The sequence below is a fragment of the Mastomys coucha genome, unplaced genomic scaffold (assembly GCF_008632895.1).
Source record: "Mastomys coucha isolate ucsf_1 unplaced genomic scaffold, UCSF_Mcou_1 pScaffold14, whole genome shotgun sequence".
Taxonomy (NCBI): domain Eukaryota; kingdom Metazoa; phylum Chordata; class Mammalia; order Rodentia; family Muridae; genus Mastomys; species Mastomys coucha.
In genome coordinates this window covers 94,823,229-94,848,712 of record NW_022196896.1, presented here as the reverse complement: position 1 = coordinate 94,848,712, position 25,484 = coordinate 94,823,229, and the positions used below count along the sequence as shown (strand labels likewise).

General features: G+C 34.6%; 1 protein-coding gene and 1 long non-coding RNA gene across 5 annotated transcripts in view; one reads left to right on the top strand and one right to left on the bottom strand.

Moving 5' to 3' along the window:
* The window catches only part of Erbb4 (erb-b2 receptor tyrosine kinase 4), a 1,021,671-nt gene that overhangs the window by 304,220 nt on the left and 691,967 nt on the right, over positions 1-25,484 (top strand). The gene's annotated exons all lie outside the window — the stretch shown is intronic.
* LOC116088531 overlaps positions 1-25,484 on the bottom strand; it is a 71,253-nt gene that overhangs the window by 34,933 nt on the left and 10,836 nt on the right. Inside the window, exon 2 of the long non-coding RNA XR_004117915.1 lies at positions 19,476-19,551. This is a non-coding gene — a long non-coding RNA (uncharacterized LOC116088531). The remainder of the gene's footprint in view (positions 1-19,475; positions 19,552-25,484) is intronic.

Here is a 25,484-nt window from a genome sequence, read left to right as displayed (position 1 = left end):
TCAGAAATCTGCCTGTCTCTGCCTCCCAAGTGCTGGGATTAAAGGCATGCACCACCACTGCCCAGCCATTTGTATGTATTGTATTCATACATACATCAATGGTTAAGGTGCAGGCCTAATGTGCACAATGTGGTCACAGGAAGAATTTGGGTTTGTGTTATATCACTCTCTTAGTTTTTTCCCCTGACTGGGTCTCTCATTGAACCTAGAGGAAGGCTGGGAACCAGAAAATTCTTTAAGTTTGTTTATAAAGAAAAAAGCTTTTGTCCCCAACTCCCACTAAGCTGAGAATTACAAGTGTGTGTTTATGAACAAAGTCAGCTTTTTATATGGGTACTGCATATGTAAGCTCTTGTCTTCATGCTTAAATTGCACACTTAGACATGGAGCTGTCTCCCAGCTCCATGGATTTTTCTTGATATATAGATATAGATGGATATGTAGGTATATAGGGATAGAGATAAATATATAGATATGTATATCAGTATTTCTACATATGCAAATATTAGTTTATTTAAACAATATAACTCAATGATGTATGCATAAGCTAAGTGTAAATTTTAGCACCTTTCATTTGTTGTTAAACAGTGATGCATATTCATATGAAAAAAATCAAAGATTTTCTTGATAGACTTTTATCTTAATGTTTTGAAAAATGTAAAGATAAAATTAAAATTAAACAGCACTATAATATTATACACCAGTTCTTCTCTGGGCACAGAATAAAAAGTAATGAGTCAGACAAACAATTTTGTCCTCAATAACTAATATTCCCAGTGGGCAGAAGGATTAAATGAACATCAGCTGGTGCCCAGAGAAGCAGAATAACTTGTAGACACAGAGGTTTCTCACTGCAGGACACTGCCGTACTGTAACACTGTGCATAGAGGGTAGTTGAGCCAGGACACTGCCCTACTGTAACACTGTGCATAGAGGGTAGTTGAGCCATGGCATTCTCACCAAAATTATATAATATTCAATCTTAAAAATGATTGAATATGCAACAAGGTGGATGAATTTATAGGATATTCTGCTAAGTAAAATAAGCCAGTCATAAAAGGAAAAATAATGTATGTTTTTACTTATACAATGTACCAAGATTTGTCAGATTCTTTTTTTTTTTTTTTTTTTTTTTTTTTTTTTTTTTTGGTTTTTCGAGACAGGGTTTCTCTGTGTAGCCTCGGCTGTCCTGGAACTCACTCTGTAGACCAGGCTGGCCTTGAACTCAGAAATCCACCTGCCTCTGCCTCCCAAATGCTGGGATTAAAGGCGTGAGCCACCACTGCCCAGCTCAGATTCATTTAAAAAACAAAACAAAACAAAACAACATTGCCAGGGAATGTGAAGAGACAGATAGGGAGCAACTGTCTAAAGGTGAATATTTCCTGGTGGAAGGTGGAAGGAATCTGGGATTATGGAGATAATGTGATACAACATGGATATGTTTAATGTTTCTAAGCTGTATATTTAAAAGTTAATCCTTGCCAGGCAGTAGTTATGCATGCCTTTAATCCCAGCACTTGGGTAGAAGAGGCAGGCTGATTTCTGAGTTGGAGGCCAGCCTGGTCTACAGAGTTCCAGGACAGCCAGGGCCATACAGAGAAACCCTGTCTTGAAAAAAAAATGGTTAATCCTCTTAAAAATCTTAATGACTAAGGATCAAACATTTTCTCGAAGTTCATAATTAACTTTCAATTAATCTCTGTAGTACAATGAGTATGGCCTTTTGATAATAATACAAACATTTCTTTTAAAGTAACCATTTTGCGTGAAAATACAGTTTTATAATTTATGGAATATAAGACTTTATCTTATTTGATAGACTGGCAAAAGATCTCCTTAGGAAATACCATTCATTTAGTCATCTTTATAGTTCGGTTCCTAAAGGCAGCTTTCTGAATGTGTGAAAAAATCTAATTGATTAATTAATTAACTGAATTAATTCAATTAAATTTATTTAATTTTAAATTTATTTAAATGTTTAAAAATTTATATTTTAAAATGAAATAAATCTATTTAAATAATTTAATTAATCAATCGATAAATAAATAATGTACTAATAAATTAAACTATTTGGTATAATTTATACATACATATATATACATATATGTTTGTATGTGTGTGTGCATGTGTGTGTGTGTGTGTGTGTATGTGTGTGTATGTGTGTATATGTGTATATGTGTATATGCATGAATGCTGTGGTATTAGTGATAAGGCCAAACCTATCATAGCCAATTCTGATATTCATCTCAGAGTCAGAGATAGAACTTTTGTTTGGAATGCATTATGATTTTATCCTATAAGTCAAAGAACTTGGGATGTATTATCCAGTGTTGTACCTCTGCTTTCTTGTACAACAGAGTGTAATAGCATTAGCTTTTCCAATAGATATATGGTTAAGACTAAATGAGAAACCTGTCTGCAGTTGCTTGTATACTATGTTACATTCCACAGAAATACAGAAAATAGATTAAAAAAAAAAAAAAGATTGACTTCAAAATTCCTGACCTGGCTTGACTCTGGGGACTTAGACCTTTATCCTCATTTGTTATGGATTTTTCAAGGCTTTGCTGTTTAGTCACTAAAGTGAATAAACACATGGTGCTTCTACCAAGTGCTGGTGGGACACTGATCCAAGCTCACCTAATTCCTAAGCAAGAATTTTGGATGAGATTGTGCACCTGTGTTTAGAAAGCCTTTAGGAAAACAGATATCCCACACTTAGTTTTTCTAGCATGGTTATTAACTTGAGTTATTGAAAAATGCTTGAAGTTGTAATAACACTACTTATTCAAAGTGTCATCAAAAGAAGAAGTTGAACAGGTTTAAAATTTTCTAGGTCAATAAACCAAGTAGTGATTCCCTACATCTTATAATGAAATTTCTGGCCCTGTCCTGCACTTCCATACTGCTTAAAGTGACCTAGTGTTTTGAGGTATCTGGGTTATTATGAGCTATATCAAAATTTCTTGCTTCTATCAGTCTTGCAGTATATTGACCCAGATTACTGTTGTGTTGAGGTGACAGTTTCTGGGATGTACAGTTGACAGAGGTTGCCCATGTCCCCGGTGGACCTCTTCTGTTTTGTTACAAAGAGACTTCTGTGACAGTTTAATGTTAGAGATCACCACCTGTGCTTTTAATCTTAGCTCTTCTCAGTTGAAGGCTTCTTTAGGTATATATCAATTTTAATGCATTTTAATCGAGTTCTTGAAGACAGGTGAGACTTGGACATAGGTTACGAGTTATCCACTTGTCTAGGACAAGCCCTAAGGTAAACAGTAATAAACACGTGAATTAGCTTTGAAGTGTTCCAAAATTACATTACCCATTATAACCATATCTGGTTATTTTTAATGTTAAGAAGAGCACATTTATTTGCATAATTTACCAGAACTAAAATTATGTTCCCTAAAGATTGATTTTTTTAACTTAAAATACCTTGATTAAAAGTTTATGAGAAAAAATAGTCTTTTGACTTTCTGATATTTATGGGGTGAATAGCACATCAAGAAATAAACATTTTAAATTTTTCTGTAAAGCTGTGTAGTTGTCTTAAATATCATTCAAAAAATGTAATTTCCTGGAAGCTTTATCAGTTCAGTACAAATTATAATTGAGAACTACTGCTGACCTGGTTTTTCTTAGATAAAGAAATTTTATTACTAGATTAATTATTTACCTGGAGATTGTACTGATTCCTATAAAAGAAAAAAATCACTACTACAATAATATTAAATTTATTAAAACATTTCTAAAAACATAATATATTCAATTTGAAGTTAATTTTTCTTTTATGGTCTATCCATAAAGTTATTCGCCAACTGTTTCAATGAACAATGGTTCTGCTTGGAGGGTGGCACAGACAGACATTAGGTGAGGGTAAGAATTTGGTTCGTTAGCTGTGATAATTTGGGAAAGCATTCATCTCAGAGAAAGAGTAACTTATAAAGTCCTCTTCTTCAAAATTGATATAATTTTAAATATCAAAGCATATGTAAAATCCCAGAGTAGCAAAGTAAGGCATGGTGATTTTAAGTGTGAAGCCAACTTGGGCTGTAGAGGGTGTGGCACTTATAGTTAGACTTTCTGGGTTGCAAAAAGATACAATATTTGAAGTTTGGATAGGGTTGTGTTAGGATAGCTCCTGGGATAGCTGGAGACAAGGAAACTGAGTGGCTATATTAATGTCTACATATGTATGAAATCCTCAAGAATAACAGCATCATAAGTATGTTTTAAATATAAGGTAAGTTAGAATTGAAAAGAATCCAAGATGAAAATAATTTAGTCTTTATAAGGTTGAAATCCTAAAAGTTTTCTATTCCAAAGTTTCATTGATTTAATTACCTCATTTTATGACACTTTTAAAGATGCTGTTTTTCACTACATGAGTAATCTATTGTTAAAACCCTTTATATTAACTGAAAATACCATAATTAATTTAACTTTGTTAATTATTATGTAAATTTTCAAGCTGTGCTGTCTCCAAGGATCTCCATCTTGACTTTACATCATCATGTACAGTTATAGCTGGTCTATTGTGTTTCACACATGAATGAATGAGGAGGTTAGACTCAATTATTACTTAGCAACTCTTCAGAGATTGTATGATCCCAATGAGCAGGTCTGGACATGTTGTTAGCATACATTTGACACCAATAGAATATTGCTAGGTTAACAAAATAGCACCACGCCCTATACTATCATTTCCGGAAGAAATCATTTAACTTTTCTCTAGTCATCTTATGACTAGAGAATAATTTTTTGGTCTTTATGTCCACATAATCAACCATGGGCCAAAATAGATTATAAATACGTTTATTAACTTAGAAAATATATATTTCTTCAGATCTCTATTTAAATATTCCATTTTCTGCCACAAATTTTTCCAGCCTTATTTTCCGCTGATCATCTTATAGGTATGTGCTCATAAATGAAGAATATTTAGCTCTTGATTGTTTGCTAGAGCTATAAAATGTTGGCAACAGATTTATATTTTATTAGCATTTGTGCATCAAATATAAGAGACATCTTAAATTCTAATTTAATGTACCTTAAAGTCCTTTTATTAGGCTGTTAATTCCCAGCTGTACTGCTTTACTGGTCTATGGTTTCTTTTGTCCTATAGTTAAAAAAAATGGCATGGGTATAGAAGTATAAGGAGAAATTATCTTTAGTATTTAGATGAACTATACACTTAGCCTTCTTGAATGTCTATGATTAATGTTATTGCCCAGTTCAAGCCATAATGGTAATGGCATATTTTCTAATATTAAAAATGAAATAATATTTATATACTTGCATCCTTTGGTAGGAAACTTCATTCTTAAGTAAAAGCAAAATAAGATATTTGATTTGTGATTGATTGTCACTGTTGAATTGTATGTTGAACTTGAAATTAAACAGCCTTAGTATCATTTATATGTAGAAATCCAGATTCACCTTCCAATGGTGATTATTTCTTAAAGAACTAGGATTGTAATATTACAAGAGCCTTTGCTTTTGACATGAGAAAAATACATGCTTTTGTCTTAGTATTATATTAACAATATGAAATGTGTACTTGTTAAATTTTATTACCATTATCTATTGAGAATTGACCTCTTCAAATTATTTATTTATTCATTTACTTAATGCCTTAATGCTTATTTGTATTCTTTTGTGACACAACAGAGTTCAAGCTAGAGAAACCTGGGGAAACAGTTATTCTTCCTCCAATAAAATAACTAACATCTCCCCTACAACTTTGGATGTGTTTTCCCAAAAGGAGGAGCAGATGGCATTACTTTAACCTACAGTGTTCAAGTAATCTTCCCTTTAAATTCTGCAGCAATGGGAAAGTAGAGGCAAAGCCACTTTATCTGTTACAGCTCATTCACATAGCAGACAAGAAGGCAAATGTATGGGCTGAGAGTTAAACCACCATGGATTTATAAATAGAAGACATCTCCATTGCCACATCAGTCAAGGCTTATACAAACCCAGGAGGAAAACAGTCTAGGTCTTGCTTATTTTGTACATAGCAGGAGCTGGCAAAGAAGCCATGCCATGAAATAGATTTCGCCCATTTCCCTGCCGTTAATTGTAATTTTCCAAGGATTCCTCTGTGACAGAGTTTACAGAAGGGAGCTTTAGCAAAAAAACTATCATTAGCTTCATGGATCAATATGGTTTAGGGAATAAAAAACAACTCGAGTGGCTTCAAAATAGGAAGTATCAGAGGGTGTCTCCTTCTTCCCTACGGAGAGCAAATTATGCTATTGATTGGCCCATAGTCTAACTGCATACATTTTCAGGTATCACGGGAGCTGTTGAGAATCCCACAAGGCCATTCTCTTTGTGGGTTCAGTGTTTAGTTGCCGAGAGAGCTCCTAACCATCCCACTGAGACTCCTTCAGAGATAAGCTTCAGTCCATGATAAGATGATGGAAGATGAAGAGGCTTAAGATCAAAACTACCATTATTCTATAATTCTATTTGTCCTCTTTTTCTATATTTGTCATAAGTTGCCCAAATGTTTTTAATTCTTACAAAATTTCTTTCAGAAAATCTAAGAAGTAGTAATGGCCAAATGATTATATAGATGGAATATTTATTCAGAAACCCACAAAAATATAGTTCATACTACACTACAAACTCAGGATCCACAGATGAAAATATAATTGCTAGAATTGAAAGGAGGAACAAGAAAATACATATAAAGATTAATGGGCTGCTACCCCAAAGCCTGAATCAATGTGGGAGTTTAGCAAAACAAGGTTTTAATCTTATTGGAAGAATGAAATCTGTCCTCGGTGCAAATGCTGAATGCAAGAAAGAGAAAAAGAAAAAAGAAAAAAAAGAAAAGAAAAAGAAAAATTTCCCTCCCAAAATATTGTATAATTTTCTGTTTTACAATAGTGTTTTAAGACAATTTATGACTCTTGAAGTCATAAATTGGATAGGATGCTTCCTATGCCAGTCACTGGAAAGTGCAGGACCCAAAACCTCCATCATCCTAAAAATTAGAAATTTATTTTAATACCATTAAGAATCAGAAAAGAAGAGCAAGCCTCATACTTCTGTGGTACAAAAGTCATCTAATCAGTCATAATACTGTCTAATGTTGAAGAACCAGTTGCTTAGACCTTTCTTACATGGGAGCCCACGGCTCTAGTGAAATGATAGACTTAGTGAGGCACTTACGAGTTAGTTATTAAGGAACCTTTTCAGATCTTTGAAAGCTCTCTTCAAGCAGTAAACTAAAAGGTTCAAAAATCCTAATTTGCTTGTATTAGAATATTATATACTACTGAGTTTGAATCCATTTTAGTGAAATAATTCTGGATAGAGTCTCAGAATGAATAAAACAAAATTTGATTTCTGAATTTTCTGAAATGACAGCAAGCTCTGAAATTAAATATATTATATTTTATGAAAACTGTGAATTGTCTCTTAATTTAGTATAAATGATATCCATTATTAATATCTGATATTGGTTAGGTTTCTTTTTTCCTCCAAAGTCAAGGTACCTGAATTTTCACTAGATCTTATTGACTTTGAAGTTCGGCAATATTTTCTGTAATGTCCTGATGGCTAGGCAAATGATCTTTAGAATCAAGCTTGAGTGAGATAGGCTTAAGTGTCATTTGTCTCAGATTCTTTTTTATTTTTCCCCCACTAATTATTTTATTTATATTCCAAATGTTGCTTCTCTTACTAGTTCCCCCTCTGTGAGATCTTCATCCCTTTTCCCCTTTGATTCTGAGAGGGTGCTCATCCACCCACCCAGCCACTCCCACCTCAACCCTCTAGCATCCCCCTTCCGTAGGGCATCATGTTTCTGTAGGATTCAGCACATTCTTTCCCAATGAGACCAGACAAAGCAGTCCTGCTTTGGTCTCTGCTCCATGTTTGTCCTTGCATTTCCTTTAGACAATATCAACTCTTGGTCAAAATTTTGAAGATGAGTGTCTGGTCTCAGGCCTCAAATGGGGATCATGTCTATCTAATGGAGGTAGTCTCTTTAAATTTCATCTCCCCCCTGTTGGGCATTTCGGATAGGGTCATCTCCATTGGGTCCTGGGAGTGTCTCATATCCCTTGTGTCTGGGACTTTCCATAGGTTCCCTCTTAGCCACTCCCCACTGCTGAATATTTCTATTCATTCTTCTGGCCCTCTGGGCTTCTCTCCTGTTTTCCCCCATATTTGTCTTAGATTCTTAAATGAAGAAACTATTCAGTTAGATCACAGCATTTACAATTGTCTTCATTGATAATGATGATTCAGCACAAAATAACATTGAAAAATTTTAATGACCTTCTATTCAATGACCTTCTAGGATATAATAGTTATAAGTGGCTAAAAGCAAAACACAACAAGCCTCTCAGTAAGTTTCTGCTAACATTGGGAAATAGTGTGATGTGATGAATAACACTGTGTTCTAAAGAAAAGATGATGATATATTATTGAAATTTCTGATCCTTGTTAGGAAAAATAATAATGTTTCATCTTTAGTAGTCAGAAACTACAATTGAGGAATAATCATTTAAGGGTAAATATGTGTGTGTGTGTGTGTGTGTGTGTGTGTGTGTGTGTGTGTGTGTTCAAGAAGACCTCAGCCCTTCAGGTGATACAGTTACAGTGATACAGGTTTGTGCCACTGGTCCACTTTGGAGGTGTGCACTTTCACAGATAGTGTATGGATATTTGGGATAGAAGCATTACCATGATAATATGAAATATAGACTTCAGGATTAGGCATGCTGGATCTACTAAATATTTTTATGGTACTTAGCACCTGACTGCTATGTATCTAGTGCAATAAAGTAGGCACATGGTGGTTTGTAAGGTTGTTTACAATTTGGAGCAAGCAAGAGTTTTACAAGTGTGACTTTTACTTGCTCATCTCAAAGAAGAGGTCTGTAAGTATTTCAAGAGCAGAATGAATATAGAAGAATAAAGATGACAATTAAAAGTTATATAATTTTAAATTATATTAAGCTTTTGGCAGAAATAAAGAAAAAAAAATGATGGAGTCTTAAAAGAAAATGAGTTTGGTAATGGTGGGCCGAATAACAATGGTCATGACAGGAGTAATAATCTAGGTTTTGTACAAGAGAAAGTGGTTATCATTTACTTGAGTTTAAAGAGCCATGAGTAATGTCATCAAAAACCATGGGTAAGAAATGATGTAACTACCATAGTATAATAGTCTAGTTATGCATATCTTTTCAGGTTCTAATGTTCAAACCTTTATCTACTAAAATATGTGCCTATCAAGTCTAGCAGAAGCAATGAGTGTCAGTAGCTCATATCCTGACAGGGAAGAGAAAACATCCACTAGAGTTGAACTATATGAAATGGAAACTGTAAGAGGGCAATTGTCACCTAATCTGAGGAACACTGAAGGAAGATTGTAAAGTATTTATAGTGGAGCTGGAATAGAAAGGATAGTTGAGGTAAGGAGTTGAGAACACTTGCTTGGGTTAGAAGGAACAGCTAGGGGAAATAACAATTTACATCCTCCAAACTAAGGAAATTTGAAACAGAATAAAAAGAGGCACAGTTATGCAAAAAGTAAAGTTCACTTAAGAGATGCAAAGTCTTCAAGCCATTTATTTTACAGAGCACCTCGTTTAGCTTTTCAAACTACAGGAGTAGTTTGACTGGATTTTTGAGACTATATCAAGAAGAGAAGGAAGTAGGTGGGGCTACACAGCATTCATTGTGACTACTGTAGTGATATCATTGCCTGCACCAGGGAATTGACTTTAGAGTTGTACCAGAGATGGGGAATGAGAAGGGTCATGTAAAGGAGAAAGGGACAGAGAGAGCTAGGTAATGCATAGGGAATAGAAAGGAAGGCAAAGGGAAAGAAGCGGCGACCAGTAAGAGGATGATTAACTGTGTTTTCGGGTGTCTGGGTCTGACAGGCATGGCTATTTCAACTATCTGAGTGGAGTGTCTGGTATGACTGTAACTCTTTTCACCAAGATATGGAATTCTAGGTTTGTTCAGGAAGATGGGTGGTCCGAGAGTGAATATTGCCTTGGTGGTGTCTGTGAGATGCTGCAAAGACATATCACCAAAGATTATTATAAGATTGAAATCCGATGTCTTATTTCTCAAGGTTGTTAACTGTCAATGCACTAAAATTAGACTTTAATGAGTGGGAACATATTGCTGCATATCAGAATGTTAGGCTCCCTCAGTCACATTATTTATATTTCATAATGTCGCTTCTAATATTTCACCTTGAAGATCACTCAGTGCCTCTGAGAATAATTTGAATCTGCTTCCATTGTTGCATGCTGTATTTCACAACTCCAGCCCCCATCAGTGAAGGAGATCTTAGAAATTCAGCTCAAACTGAAGACAGTTAAATGCCTTTTCCTCTGGTGCTGTACAGCATTAATTTAAAAAAGGAATAGAACAGGTTTTTTTTAATTTTCAAAGATTTAAGACATATGCTGACTTATAATTTTATCTTGATATTTTTGAACATTAGATGCCTGCAATGGTTCTATATGTTGGAGTTCAAAAATGACAACTCATTATGAAGAAATAATAATATAATTCTTTAAACTTTAACTGAAAGAACACTTTTTCACATGCTGTCAATTGTGTTGTTAATAATAAAATATTTATGATAGGTTCCATATAATTTCTGACAGTAGTGATCTTAAAAATAGTGAAACAAACCTTTCTTTGGAGAGCAATATAATTTTTTTATTTGAAAAAATGATCCCTGATTTAATTTTGACCACCTATTTAATTTTCAATAAGAATTACCAAAGGGTAGGAGAGACATGTAAACTTAGAAATACAGTATACTAGACATTATCTTGCTCTAGGTTGGGAATATTGAGTAAATTGGGAATTTTTCAGTAAGTAAGTAAAATTGAAAGTTGGGAATATTTTCAGTAAGAACAAGTAAAGAACAATTTAGTCAGATTAAGTAAGAGCGTAATATTTTGGGTCCCTTTTCATACAGATATTCTATTGAGTCAATTATTGTATTTACCCAGTGAAACAGATTCAAAAATAGGCTAAATACACTGAAGACATTTTCCATTTGGATGAGTTAAATGTGAAATGTCTTGTTAACTGAGCCAGTTTTCTGGCACTCTCAACTAGCTAAATCAGCTGAGACAGTTAAACCAGTTTGTAGAAGGACACTTCATTAATTCAGAATGTCAGAAACTAGGGTTGCTTGGCAAATGTAGCACAGGGCTAGTGAAACATGCTTTAGATGAAGTCTTCTAAGCTTGCTGGAAGCAGGGATGGCCTAACTGACCTCTGGAGGCACATTCCAGCTTAATGTTTCTCATCTTATCTAATTGTAACTTTTAAGTTTATATAAAAGATACAAACCGCTTTTATTTCAGAATGCCTTGGGTTTTGGTGGGTGACAATTAAAAGAAATGTGTTTCTCGTAATCACACATTTGAATTCAACACCAAAGTAGATCTTTTGATCAAACACAAATTACTTTACGTTTTGGGATAATTAACTTTATCATTTACACATCCATTAGACAACTGTCTAAGAAGTATAATGTATTTATTTGCATATTTACAACAATAAGACTCAATTTATAAAATATTTAATAAGTACTTGTATTCACAAAAGCAATGTTTTCCAGAACTATATTCATATTTTGTAAATTAGATATTTTTTCTCTCTGTTTCCTATACCTGATCTTTACTTAATAAAATGTTTGATTAGTTTTTGTTTATTTTATATATACTCAGCCAATTTCCTCCCAAATTTTATTAATTTTATTGCATAATTTTTGTCCATGTCTCATGGCACACAGGATTCCCAGGCTAGTTTCATTTTCCAGTGACTATTCTGTTCCCCATTTACAGTCTTCTAATTTAATAGACAACCCTGTTGGCCATTATCATTGAGTTACTTTGAGCTCACAGTCACTCTATGATAACCTGAGGTTCCTATAATATGGTACAATATTTTTAAAGTTTTTGTCAGGTATATGTACTTTTATTGTCAAATATTTCTATATATCCAGAAAACTGATACCTTCAATTAAATTGTGGTCTTCAAGTGAAATAAAATATGAGTTTGATCCAGCAAAGCTTATATGTTTGTGTGTTTGCATATATAAAGTATGCTTGTTTGTAGGTTTTCCAACAAAGATAGATCATGAGATAGGCTGTTGACACACCCTTGCCAATCTTGTTATTTTGTATGTTTTGTGAAATTAGATGATAAGGTTGTATGGGGGGAGACAGCTTCTTATAAAATTAACTTGACCTCTATTTAATAAAGCTTATAAAAGAGATTCTTGGATCTATTACTGAGCTAAGACAGAATTGATCTGAAGGTATTTGTGACATGTCCTGGATGTTGAATATCAAGGATTTTCTAAAGTACAATACTATGTTTTACTAATCTATCCAAACTTCTCTTAAACTGGAAGAGTGTTCATGGAAGCAAGATTGCATGATTCACAAAACAGGAAAATACTGTACCTTCTTCTATACTACCAAGCAAAGTGACAATGGGTATTTCCTAGGTATTCCAGACTGTGTTAGGCAAATATTCCTGCTTGAAGATACCAGGAGAGTGGCTAGGAGAATGAAGCTTAGATCAACATCTAATCATAGTCTTATCTGTGCAATTCATATTATTTTGCAGTTAAAGGTGTAGAAAATTCAGCATGTTCAGTTAGATGAATTGCGTACTTAAGTAAGTAGTACACCTTTGAATGTTGGAGCTAGAGCTAGCAAAGGGATAATGAATTGTAACTGAAAGAGTCATGAAGACAAACTCTTTGATGGCTGTTAGAAACTGATACACTTAAGACTGAGTAGGAAAAGGAGGTATCAGTACTTAAGCAGATTATAAGAAAGGAGAAGAATGCCTTAGGCCTTAGCAGGGAACATCAAGAACTGTGATCCCCTGATCTGCACTCTCTTTCCCTATGACACATAAAATGTTTTATTTCCTTTTTAAATGGTCAGTCCACTAATGACCTAAGGCAAGAGAAAACACAGTTATCAAAATTGCTAGTGAAGTGTTTGGTCAGTCCATAAATATAATTTAATGGTTCTGAAAGCAGACAGAGCAGGAACAGAGTGAACTGAAGGCAATAATAAGGCATGTTTTAAAAGTGTCAAGTTCCAGAATGATAAATTGAGAATATAAATGTGAATAGATCTTTGTAATATGGTTAATATATAAAAAATATATTTGCAAAATTAGAAAATAGGCTTATTTTCTGATTGTTCTTAACCAGCAGTGCAAAAATTATGTGTAAGTGAATTTCATGGTCACTTGACTTGGAGAATTTTCTTGTGGAAAGACATTTTAATTCTTTGTCCTTTTAAATTTTAGTCTGGTTCACTTTAAACATTTTTACATAGTCTACTTCTATTAATTAACTAAAATTGAATCAAATTTCTTTTAAAAATCTCTTCTTCAAAGCATTTGAATGCAAAGCACAAAGGTCTATGAAAATTTTTAATACTGATTAAGTTTTTTCAAAGATCCAGTTTTTTAAAGAATAAAGTTCTAACTCTATTTGTTTAATACCATTTAATTTATTTAAAATATTGTTCCATTTTAGAAAATTAATAACCATCTTTAAATGTTATTTAAAAGTTAGATATCAGCCGACTAGAACATCCTCCCCACCATGACTAATTTAGTACTTTAATTATGCAACATGAGCATTAAAATACCAGATCAACTGCAACTTGACCTATTAGAACACTAATATTGAAGTCCAATACATTCTATGAATTTCTAAAGACCACCTCTAGTTTTATGCTATAACAAAACTTTTTAATTATTTCGTTATGTTCCGTACTATAACCTTAACACTATATATCATGTTCATGTACTTATTGTAAAATAGCTTTAATCAAACCTAAAGTGTAAATTTCTAAAAAGATACCTAATGAATTATTTTAAAACTATAATAGATTTTAAAGGAATTGAAATTTTCTCTTCATTATATTTATACTTTTACTGATTTTTTTTTAAAAAAAGGAAACAAATGACCAAGTTTTAGAGTCAAGATTTGATGATTACTAGACTTAATAATGAATATATCATTAGAAACATAATTTATAAGATGAAAACAATCATCCCACATATAAACAATTGGAGGGGGAGCGAAACAGCAGAATTTTTACCTAGGCAAAGAATATGGGTAGACTATGTAAGACAGAAGTGCAAGAAGTACATTTACATATGTAAGAAGGTGTCCATCTGACCCTTTCACTCACAACAAAATTAAGGAAAATTCAAACATAGGTTGTATCGTGTGCTTATTTAAAAGTTAAGTACTCTCTCCTATGTCCTATCTCAGACTACTTAATCATATCACTGAATGTTAGTTTAGGGAAGAAATACCCAAAGCTATGTGAATTCCTGTAATAAAATATGCTCAATCTTTTAAGCAAGAAAATGCAAGCTTAAAACCTGTAGTTCGAAGCAATTTCCATCTACAAATCTGAGAGTAATGAATATGCAGGTCCTTTGATCTGGCATTTACCTCCCCAAGAATTTACCCTCAAAATATTTGGACAAATTCAAGAAGCAGTGGGTACTGGTATGTTCTTTATAAGGTCATTCATAATAGGGTAAAATTGAAAATAAAATAATTATTTATAAATATGATGGTTTAAAAAAAAGACTTATAGTTCAGTATTTGTGCTCCAGAATTACCATTTAGATTCATGTATTATACATGCCTACCAGTGAGTGACAAGAACATATTTGTGAGACTTCTAATTTCACAGTGCCTGTGTTAGAATTGAAGGAGTTGAGTGTGGTTAGCAATTTAGAATGTTCCAGGCAAGTACTGAGTGCTTAGGGTAGTTCAACTAATATTACTCTTATAATGTTACAGCATTATAACCATGTTATCCATTTAACCAGTTGTTACTAAGCATAATTTTTCCATATGAATCCATAATCATGAGGCAGACATCCAAATGTGATAAGACTCTGCCTTTATATATATTTTATCTTACATGTGAATTATTTTTTGTGGTTGATCAATTTTCCCACAAAAATATGTTTAGCCTATGTAACCCATCAGTAACAGATGTGTTCACAATGATTTTCTTTTGACAGTCATTGCCATTTCTTGGGTAGAGGAGAATGTAAAGAAGAAAATAGCCAATTAGTTTTCTCCTTACCCCTTGGAGTTTGATGAATCATGAATGTTGATTCTAATTGGAAATTGAGTCCTTTGCTTGTATAGGTCTTTTCATAAAACACTCTCCTAATTTGTTAAATCATTAAATGAATCTAGCAGGTATTTATTTTGATTTTTATTAATTGTGACTTGTTTTTCATTATAGCATAATTTTCAGTCATGAAACATTACTGCCACACATTGGAGTAAAAGCAGAAGACCCCTGCTGAGCCAATAAGCGCTGTGTGATTCAAGTTGAAACACTGGGTCAGAAAACAGAGATATATTATTAGGAACTGAGAATGCATGGGTATCTGGGCTTTTTAATATTTAAATGACAGGCCTGCAGAGGTAACTGAAAGAGACATGAGTTTTAGATCATAGTAAGTGCTATACTATTTTGTGTCTAGTTTGCCAACTTTTCATAAAGAGTTATATAGACATTGTATACATAAGTAAAGCTTGTATATCCCCTATTTAAGATCATCAGCCTGCCAGAAAAATGTGGTTATTTAGTGTAAATATTGCTACATACTTACAAATGGCTGTAGCTATATTAAATCAAGATTTCAGCTTTTCTTTAAATCACAGAAGATTACAGAACAGTGGGAAAAAAGTGTGGAAACAGGTGGACAATATAAAGAAATATGTCCTCAGTTCAAGCTCTAGCTTCAACACCTAATATTATTGGCCCTATGCAAGTACTATGCTAAAGTATTGTGCGTCTCAATGTAATCACTTATAGAACGTAACCAATAATAGATGTGTTATAATCAATTGTTAGTGAATGAAATTATTTGTTATTCCAAAGACAGAGACACAATCATATAATAAAAGCTCCCAATAAATGCTAGGATTTAACGCAAGGGTGTTATTATATGGTGTGCCTCAGTAGAAGATGCGATTATCAGCTGATCATAACACTTTACTTGCCCCCAGGTATGCACTCTGAGAATCTTGAGAAATGCATTCAACTTAATTTGTAAATGAGGTAGAAGACAATGCACTTACAAATATATATTTCAAAGTGAACAGTGCACTATAAGGAAATAAATCTGAAATGTTTCAGTTTTTACTTTGCTATGATAAAATATAAGCACCAAACATCTTAATGGAGGAAAGATTTATTTTAACTTATGGTTTCAGGAGTTCCTGTGCATTAAAGCAGGAAGGATTGGAAGAGCTCAGTAGTACATGTCAGGTGGGAAATGAAGTAAAGACTCAGAGAGTGCAGGTGCCTGGGCTATCAGACTTTCTTCTTTCCTCACTTTATTCCATATAGACAGCAGCTGATAGGTTGGTATCACTCACATTCAGTTAAGTCTGTGTTCTTACTGACATACCCAGACATGTTCCTTAGTAATTGGGATCCTTTCAAACCTATCAGGTTGAGAATTAAGATTGGATGCCACAAAGATGCTATTGTTAGAGTTAGCGTTTTGAAAGCAGCAATTAATGCTGTATTGAAATATGGAAGTTGAGGCTAAGCCATGGCTCTGTGAGTAAATTGCTTGCCCTGCAAACATTCAGAAAGCCAGCACACATGAAAACATTTAGTGATTGTGGTAGCATGATTGTAATCCCAATATTCAGGAGGCATGCTGACAAGCTAAACCAGCTGCATCAGTGAGCTTTTGAATTCAAGTGAGAGAACGTGCCTCAATATTCAAGACAAAATACAGGAGAGGAAGACACTTCAAATTACCCCCTTCACATGAAGACCCACAGAAGTTCCCACACACATTTAGATGGACGTATACATAGGACAATCAGATACAAGGGCAAAAGAAGAAAGAAGAGTAGCCATTTGCAAATCCCACATATATCATAAATTGTCTTCAGTTAGTGTTTAAGAAAGAGTTAGAATACTTTGATGGAATGACCTATTAATATAAACCAGCATGATAGAAATGAGATAGTGTTGGTTTTCAGCAGAGCTGAATAGGAAGAAATGCTTTGCTACCTAAGGAGGCTTCAGTCTAGATGGACTGGTTTCTGAGATCACATATCCACTCTGATTGTAATTCTGTGGCCTCAAAATGATCCAGGTGTTCCAACCACCAGCCATCTGTCGAAGGAAAACTGCTTTCCTGGAACTGACAGGATACCACATGTATTTAGTAAAGTTTATCTTCACAGTTGAGCAAGATAAATAAAAGAGCAGTGGATCCCCTGTGAGGATATTCTATATTCTTCAATTATTGGACCATTATATCAGTAGCAGATGTTACATTTTTGATACCTAATGGGAATCTTTTGGATCAGCAAAACCATTTTTTTTGCATGCTCCAGAAATTCTCACCAAGTTTTTTTATAAAGGGAGTGGCATGATTATAGGCAACCATTTTAAGATTTACATTTTCAATAGGAACATACTATTTTCTTTTACTCCAACAAGCCAGTTTCTACTATTTCTTATTATCAGCTATTTTCCTTCTTATCACATCTATGCAATTAAACATCATTATGTACATGTTTCTTCTACCTCTTAGAAAGTAATTTGAGAAATGCATGTAGATTTGTGAAGTAAATCCCAATAATGCAATGGGATTAACCTAATGTAATATTTCATCAAGATGTTTGTTTACATGGTACAGGTTCTATGGAGAAAACTTTCTACTTCAAATATCTATCATCCTTGATTTATGGGAACATGACTTAAAATAATTCATATTTACATCCATGTTAGTACTGGCAAACAGTGCTGTACAAATTAACATAATTCATTACTCACTTTTAGGAAATTAGTCTAGACACAAATACAGCCTGGAGGGTAAATCTCAATCACTAATTTCCAATCCCATTAGCCATATAATCTTTTCTAGTTGCATGTCTATGTAGTCTGTGATTCATTCATTCATTCATTCATTCATTCATTTTAGAATTGATCTATTTCCATTTTTAAAATAGAGCCTCAATTTTACCAAGATAATTTTCTTTTACCTAAAAACAATAGCTTATATATAATCTTTTCCCTTGGAACACATTCACAAGAGGAATATTTGCTTGACACATTCTTACAAAGAGTTAATGTGGCTGGATTGGCTTTAAAGTCTACCTTGTATTATTGATAGTCCTCTTTTTCATGGTTTTAATTACACATGAGTGGCTACCATCTAAAACAACAACCAAAAAGGAAAGTGGATACAAGTATTTTATAAATTTCAAATGCATAGTGTCTTTTATTAAATGGGAACTTGTAGAGTTCACCTCCTGAAGAAAGACAGAGCATCAAGTGGAGGAATGGGGTTGCCATCCCACAGTCAAAAACTCTGACCCAGAATTGTTCTTGTCCAAAAGAACTACAGGGACAAAAATGGAGAAGAGCTCGCGGGAAAGGAGGTCCAGAACAGGCCCAGATTGGGATTCAGCTTAAGGGGAGGCTCCAAGACCTGATACTTACAGGTATTATAGTGTGCTTACAGACAGGAGCCTAGCATGGCTGCCCTCTGAGAGTCCTAATAAGTAGCTGACTGAGACAGACACAGATACTTACAGCCAACCAATGGACTGAAGTCGGGGACCCCTGAGGTGGAATTAGGGAAAGGCTGGAAGAAATTGAGGAGGAGGGCAACCACCTAGGAAGACCAACAGTCTCAACTAATCTGGACCCCTGAGATCTCTCAGACACTGAGCCACACAGGTAGCATACACTAGCTGATATGTGGCCTTTGACACATATACAGCAGAGAGCTGCATGGTCTGGCCCCAGTGAGAGAAGAGGCACCTAACTCTTGAGAGATGTGAGGCCCTAGGGAGTGGGGAGGCCTGGTGAAGTCGGGTAGGGAATTGGGACATCCTCTTGGAGATAGGAGGAGTGGGATGAGGAACTGTCAGAGGGAGATAATGACTGGAGTGTAAAAAAAAGATGACCGATAAAAAAATTTTCAATAAAAATAATAAATAAATAAATAAGAAAGATGAATGGTACTTAGAGTAGCTAGGAAGAAGGGTGATTGGTGTGGAATTTCTGTCTTAGTCTACTTGAAATACCATAGGCCTGGTGTCATCACAGTGTTTCTACATTCAGTCTTTGCTATGTATCTTTAGAAGATTCAGATGAAGCGTCAGATTGACATTAGAGCTAGAATCAGGAACATATCATTTAAACTCCTGTTATGCTGTGATCCTAGGAAACTGAGAATATGTGAAAACTGACAGATGGTTTAAGCAGGAAAATAAATGTTCTGAGGAAAACAAAATGTTCTAATTTGTCTTGCTGATTACTGGCAGCACTGTACTATCATAAAGGCCTGGCTGGTGACGTTGTCTCCTGGCTTTGTCTTGGATCCTGTGCGTCCCTAACCATTAAGCTTACCTGTCTGGTGCTTAGCAGTCTGATAGTAAACTGGAATATGGGAGTTACTTTTAGATGATCACCAGGTACCCCAAAACTGCAAAAAAAAAAAAAAAACCTTTCAGAAAGAGACATGGCTGCATATTTATTGTGAACTGAAATTCTATGAGATCTTTCCAGTATTATACTTGCAGATTTTATGAAAATTTTATTGCAGACCCTGCAAAATATGAATAAATATTGGAAGATTAATAAAAGTAAACCTATAATGTCATTTTCTCTTCATTCATTCCTTCCTACTAAAAAATACAATTAATCTGTTTAGTTATGGCCAGCCTTGGAGAAATATACTAAACATAGTGTTGAAGATATCTATTGGTGGCCTCAAATATACTGAAAGTTATTTCAGTTTTCTGGTTTTCTCTTTATAAGAAAGCATATCTAATTTATGGAAATAACAATTCAGCCTACCCTTAACTATAACTACCCTCAAATCACACACAGAGAGACAACCACATGCATTGAGGATGATAAAGAGAAGAAAGGTACAGAAGGGTAACCAAGGAATGTAGTAACGAATGTGGCATAGATAATAGTCAGGGATAGAGAAAGCCATACTGAGCTACTTGGTATTTTATAGGTCCAGAATATGAGCCAAGTTCCTTTACAGTTGAATAATTGAGAGCTTCAGTCATTGTTTCTTAATTCTCAGGCCCTCTTTGAACATCTGGGAATATCACTACATAAAGGTCCTAGAGTTGGAAGAAAGCACATAGATACTTTGGTGTACAGTATTAGGAATCCCTCGATACATTGTCACATGCTCCTCCAGAAATTTGAAGAAAGAACAAGGACACTCAATAGTAAACACAATTGTCATATATGGCAAAAAATTACCAAATGCATGAGACAACAAGCTGACCCTTCCTTTTTTGTCTACTTTGAGACTCCAGACAATACCAGTGAACTACCATTATACTGTGCAGTAACTTGAGAAGATCAGAGGGAAAGAAAGAAATTAGATTTGGATCCAATTGTGAAAGATTGCAATAGTGCTGTGGAAAATTTAGCATATTCTCCACCAACTAAAAAAAATTAAAGATTAGTAGCAATAGAGTGATGTTAGGGTAAAAAGTGACTTTCTTTATGACTGTTTTCCCCTTTCAAAGTACGGGAACAACTTAGTGGTATACTTTGTACAGAGATTTGAACTTAAAAAAAGATTTATTTATTGTATGTATTTAAGTATGCTTTCATTGTCTTCAGACACACTAGAAGAGGGCATCAGATCCTATTATAGATGGTTATGAGCCACCATGTCTTTGCTGGAAATTAAACTTCAGGATCTCTGGAAGAGCAGCCAATGCTCTTAACTGCTGAGGCATCTCTCCAGCAGCTCTGAGTTTTTAACTTTTACAGGTTTTAATTTGTGGGCAAACATGCTAATATTTCATTCCATAATTAGTGTTATCTAAACAAGAGAACTGTTTTCTTATTAGAAAATTGAATGCCTGTGGAAATTTTTAAATGGTTCTGAAGTCTGGAATATTGAGGAGAGAGGAGGCTAGTCTCCTGATCTGTAAATCACTTCACCCATGCTGGGAAGCAGATACAAATCCAACTTCTGTCCAGTGGTGACCACAGGCAAAATTGTCCATCTTAATCTAGTCTCACACCTGGGTGCAGGTCAGACAGTTTGCCATCACTGCCTGACTGCAGACATGGATTCTAGGTGGCTTTCTTCCTCTTTTCTCCTTGTTTGGCTTGAGATATTCCAGTTAGAGAAGAGCTGTTGGATATTATGCTTCCTCTGTTGATCTTTGAGCTGTTCACTTCACAGTTAGAAAGTATGTGTTTGATGAAAATGGCAGTGGTATTAGAATCAGGAGCATCTATTGTATCTAAATCATAGAAAGGGTCTCAACCATTCTTTCACTGGGATGTCTTATAAAAAAACAACTTTGGACACTTGGCACAGCTGACCTCTGTTGCACAATGAGTTAGCCTTACTCCCACTCAATATTTCAGACAAGATTTCTACGATATGGCATATTTTGGAGTTTGAATTCAATGTTTTCCCTTCTTGCTACAGGTATTGTGCAAAATAAGACTCAACGAATGCTCCTGATATTTACCCAGGGCTGAGTAGGTTGCTGGGGAAAGACCTTTGTCTGCAGAGATTCCTAGTCATCGACTTGGGCAGTGTATTTTTTTTCAACCCAATGACTCCATTTAGTTTTCTTTGTATGTACTTGTGTTTAGAGATGGCCACTTGGGACAAGAAAACCTATCAGAGGCTTGCTCCTGGAGAAAACTATATCTTCATCTGTCAGCTGGTATTGATTACCTGTAGCTCTACATTTATGCATCGTTTTACAATGGATTTTTGCTGCTGCTGTGATACATGGCAAGAAGAAATTATATATATATATATATATATATGTATATATATATATATATATCATTGTGTGTGTATATATACATATATACATATACATACATATATATATATGTATATATATGTAATAGTATGCAGATCCCAGGAATTCTGAGTAACTGGACTTCAGATGTGCTCAGTGAAGCCTCTGTGTCTCTCTCAGATGATGTGGCTGCCACAAAACAGTTATTCCTTGTACCACTCCACCTCTCTCCCTCCAACTGCCCAGTAGAGTAGAGTGGGAATATTTTGATGTTCTCTTCTTTTGTTTTAAGCTGTGGTTCTCTCTGGGGTCGCATTCCTAAAGTAAAAGCAAAGCACTCCATAGTTATAGCAGAAGACCTCCAACATGGAATCTGAACTTAATCATTTCTGTTCCACGTTCTAAATATTACTATGCTCTGCTCCGTTACTATTCTAAACCGTTTCACAGCCAGTTTCCCTCCATTTGTCCCCCATTTATCCATCAGTGATTCTAGCAGCAAGTGAGGGTTTCATCTGCCATTTCTGTCTCTCCTAAGTCCTCACTGAATTTTTATTCTCTGAGATTTTTGTCTCTCAGAACACAAAATAGATTATGTTCTTCATGGAATCTGTCCTATAATATTTTATTAAATGTATTAAAATATTTACATGTATCATGATTATTTTTCATCATATATAAATGCTTTAGAAATCTCCCTAATAATGGACAAGTAATAACTAGAGAGATGTTAATAGCAAGGAAAAAAATTAAAGACATTAAGGACTTATTGAACAAGTGTTGGAAAAGTAGACTCAGTGTGAGTGAGTGAAGACTGTCTACAAACCTGACTCACATGAATTCAATACTCAGAAACAAGTTGGTGATCACACAAAACTATGTCCAAAAAACTGCCCTGTAGTCGATGTATATGCTCCAAGGTCCACATGCCTAAATGTGTATACTTGTGTGTGTGTGTGTGTGTATGCATGTGCACAGACTTACATACACATAATACACACAAGTAAACATAATGAAAATAAGGCATTGTATTGGGAAATTCACGGAAGTTAATCAAATAGAAATCACTTATTCATATCCTTATTCTCATAATATGATGTCTAATTTCTTTGTCTCAGTCATCTAAGTGCCAGGTTTCGTAATGGAATCTATATTTAAGACAGTATTTGGAGAGCCAGAAAGAATGACATACCTTTACTCTCATCACCTAGAAGGCAAACATGGGTAGATTTCTGTGTGTGTAAGGCTATCCTGCAGTACATAAAGATTTCCAGGAGAGCAAGGGCTACATAGAGAGGCCCTGTCTCAAAATAAAAGGATGATATTTGAAAAAAATCAACAAAATCATAGATGACTGTAGAGGGTGAATACTTTTTGTTCAAAGGTAAAATAGTCAAGCAAAAGTATGATGACAAACCTAATCTTTGACCATAATTAACTCAAGGATGCTAACTGGCAAAATGGCGTTTCACATAATCATAATAGTTCGAGTTTTCTACATACCATAAAGTTTTGAATGCATCTTTTTAATTTTTTTAGCAGAAAATAAATGTGGGTCTCCATGAAAGACTACCCCTGTTCTGAAATAATACTCATTTATCTATTTATTTTAACTTCTACACTCCAGTCATAATGACTTTTGCTTGAAAGAGAAATTGAAGGAAAATATTCAAAGCACTTGTCTTACAGTCTCATTATAGAAATTAGCAGCTGCAGACAATTAACAATGAACATCTGCCAAAGTTAACACAAGACACAGAGATAAATAGTAAATGTGGACAGTATGAAAACTCACAGATGTCTGACTTTAATAGTCAAATCATATAAATCTTTTTTTTTCCCTCAGCCCGATAACTTTCTAGTGAGTGTTCCTGACATACGTCTCCCACTAATTTCTAGCTGTCACTGCGGTTTTTCTATCTGTTCAGTTACAGCAGGGATCTGTCTGGAAGCAGATCTTTACTGAGACAGACAGTTAATGGGAACAGTAGCAGCCCCAAGGTGTGTTTATACAGCAGACTCACTTCCTCTGTTTCTGTGATATATGAACTCCTTCGGAAGTTTCCCAGCTCTTTCAGGGGATAAATCACAGCAGTGGGAGCTTGTATTTAACCTTCTCTATCCTGGCTCTGCCCCATGGAAGAGATTTCAAGCAGACTTGTCCGTGTGCACAGGACATTGTTCCTTCCATCTTCCTTTGCCTGGTACCTTTCATCCTACTAGAGAGATTCTATGTCTTATGATTTGCCTATATTTAGTCAGAATGTAACCAATACTTTAGTATAGAAAAAAATAGTTTTTAGACTCATTTCCCAACAATAATATATGATCATGTTTGTGTGTGTAATATAGCAAAGATGCCTCTGTCACATGGTAGCCATTATTATATAAAGTAGTTTTTAATGTTTGAAGCTGTTTTAGCCAAAATTGAAATGTATTTCTTTGTAGTAACTCACTTCACTTTCCCTACATCTATGGCCCTACTGAAGCTCACATTCCCTTCTCTTTGCCATTCATTCTGAATTTGGCTAACGGTTAATTTTGCTGTTCTCAGTTTCAAGATTCATTTTCCTGTCCTTTGTGAGTGTTACTTTCCAGATCAGTCTATTATATACAGTGTGCAGCACAGCATTTTCTTACTTCTGTCTCCTTGGTGATCAATTATGATATGAAATTTTGTTTATTTACTTTCTTATCTAGAATGTAACTTTTACAAATACTATAATTTGGTTTGTTTTCCATGATGTCCTTAGTATATAGAGGAATGCCTTATATATTAAGAGCTCAAATAAGGTGTTTGTAAAGAAATGGATTATACACACACACACGTCTATATATATATATGCATATATATATGTATATGTATATATATGCACATATATATATAAGAGAGATAGCACATAGTTTTGAATAATTTGTATATAAACCCATATCACCTTTGACTTCCTTTGATGATTGACAGTTAGAGGGGGCTGGAGAGATGGATCAGCAGGTAAGAGCATCAACTGCTCTTCCAGGGGTTCTGAGTTCAAATACCAGCAACCGCATGGTGGCTCACAACCACCTGTAATGGGATCTGATTGCCTCTTCTGGTGTGTGTCTGAAGAAAGTGACAGTGTATTCACACACATAAAATAATCTTAAAAAAAAAAAGAGTTACCTTTTTGTGTGTGATAAATAGGCAAGCATCCAAGAATCCCATTCTTGGGATCTAATGTACATAGTGCTGGAAGATACTGTGCAGGTTCTAGGTGGAGAAAAGCTATTGACACTCTTAGACAGCTATGAATCCTATGAGTGACAATATCTACATGTCAGACAGGATGTGCTCATTAATGTTACAGTGACATGGCTACTATGCAAATGAATAACCACTCTTTGATTGGAATTGATGCCTGATCCATAAGAGTTATGTCAATTGATACACTCTAAAATTTGTTGAAAATCCATGTCTAGAAGGTAGTAGATTCTAGAGTGGAGATTGTCTTGCTAACTTGACACCAAACTACCTTGTAATGAATCATGTTTATATAGCCTTAGACAAATATTACTATCAGTCTTGATCTTAGATGTTCTTCTTTTCAGTGAGCAGTGGGAATTTCAAAGACTA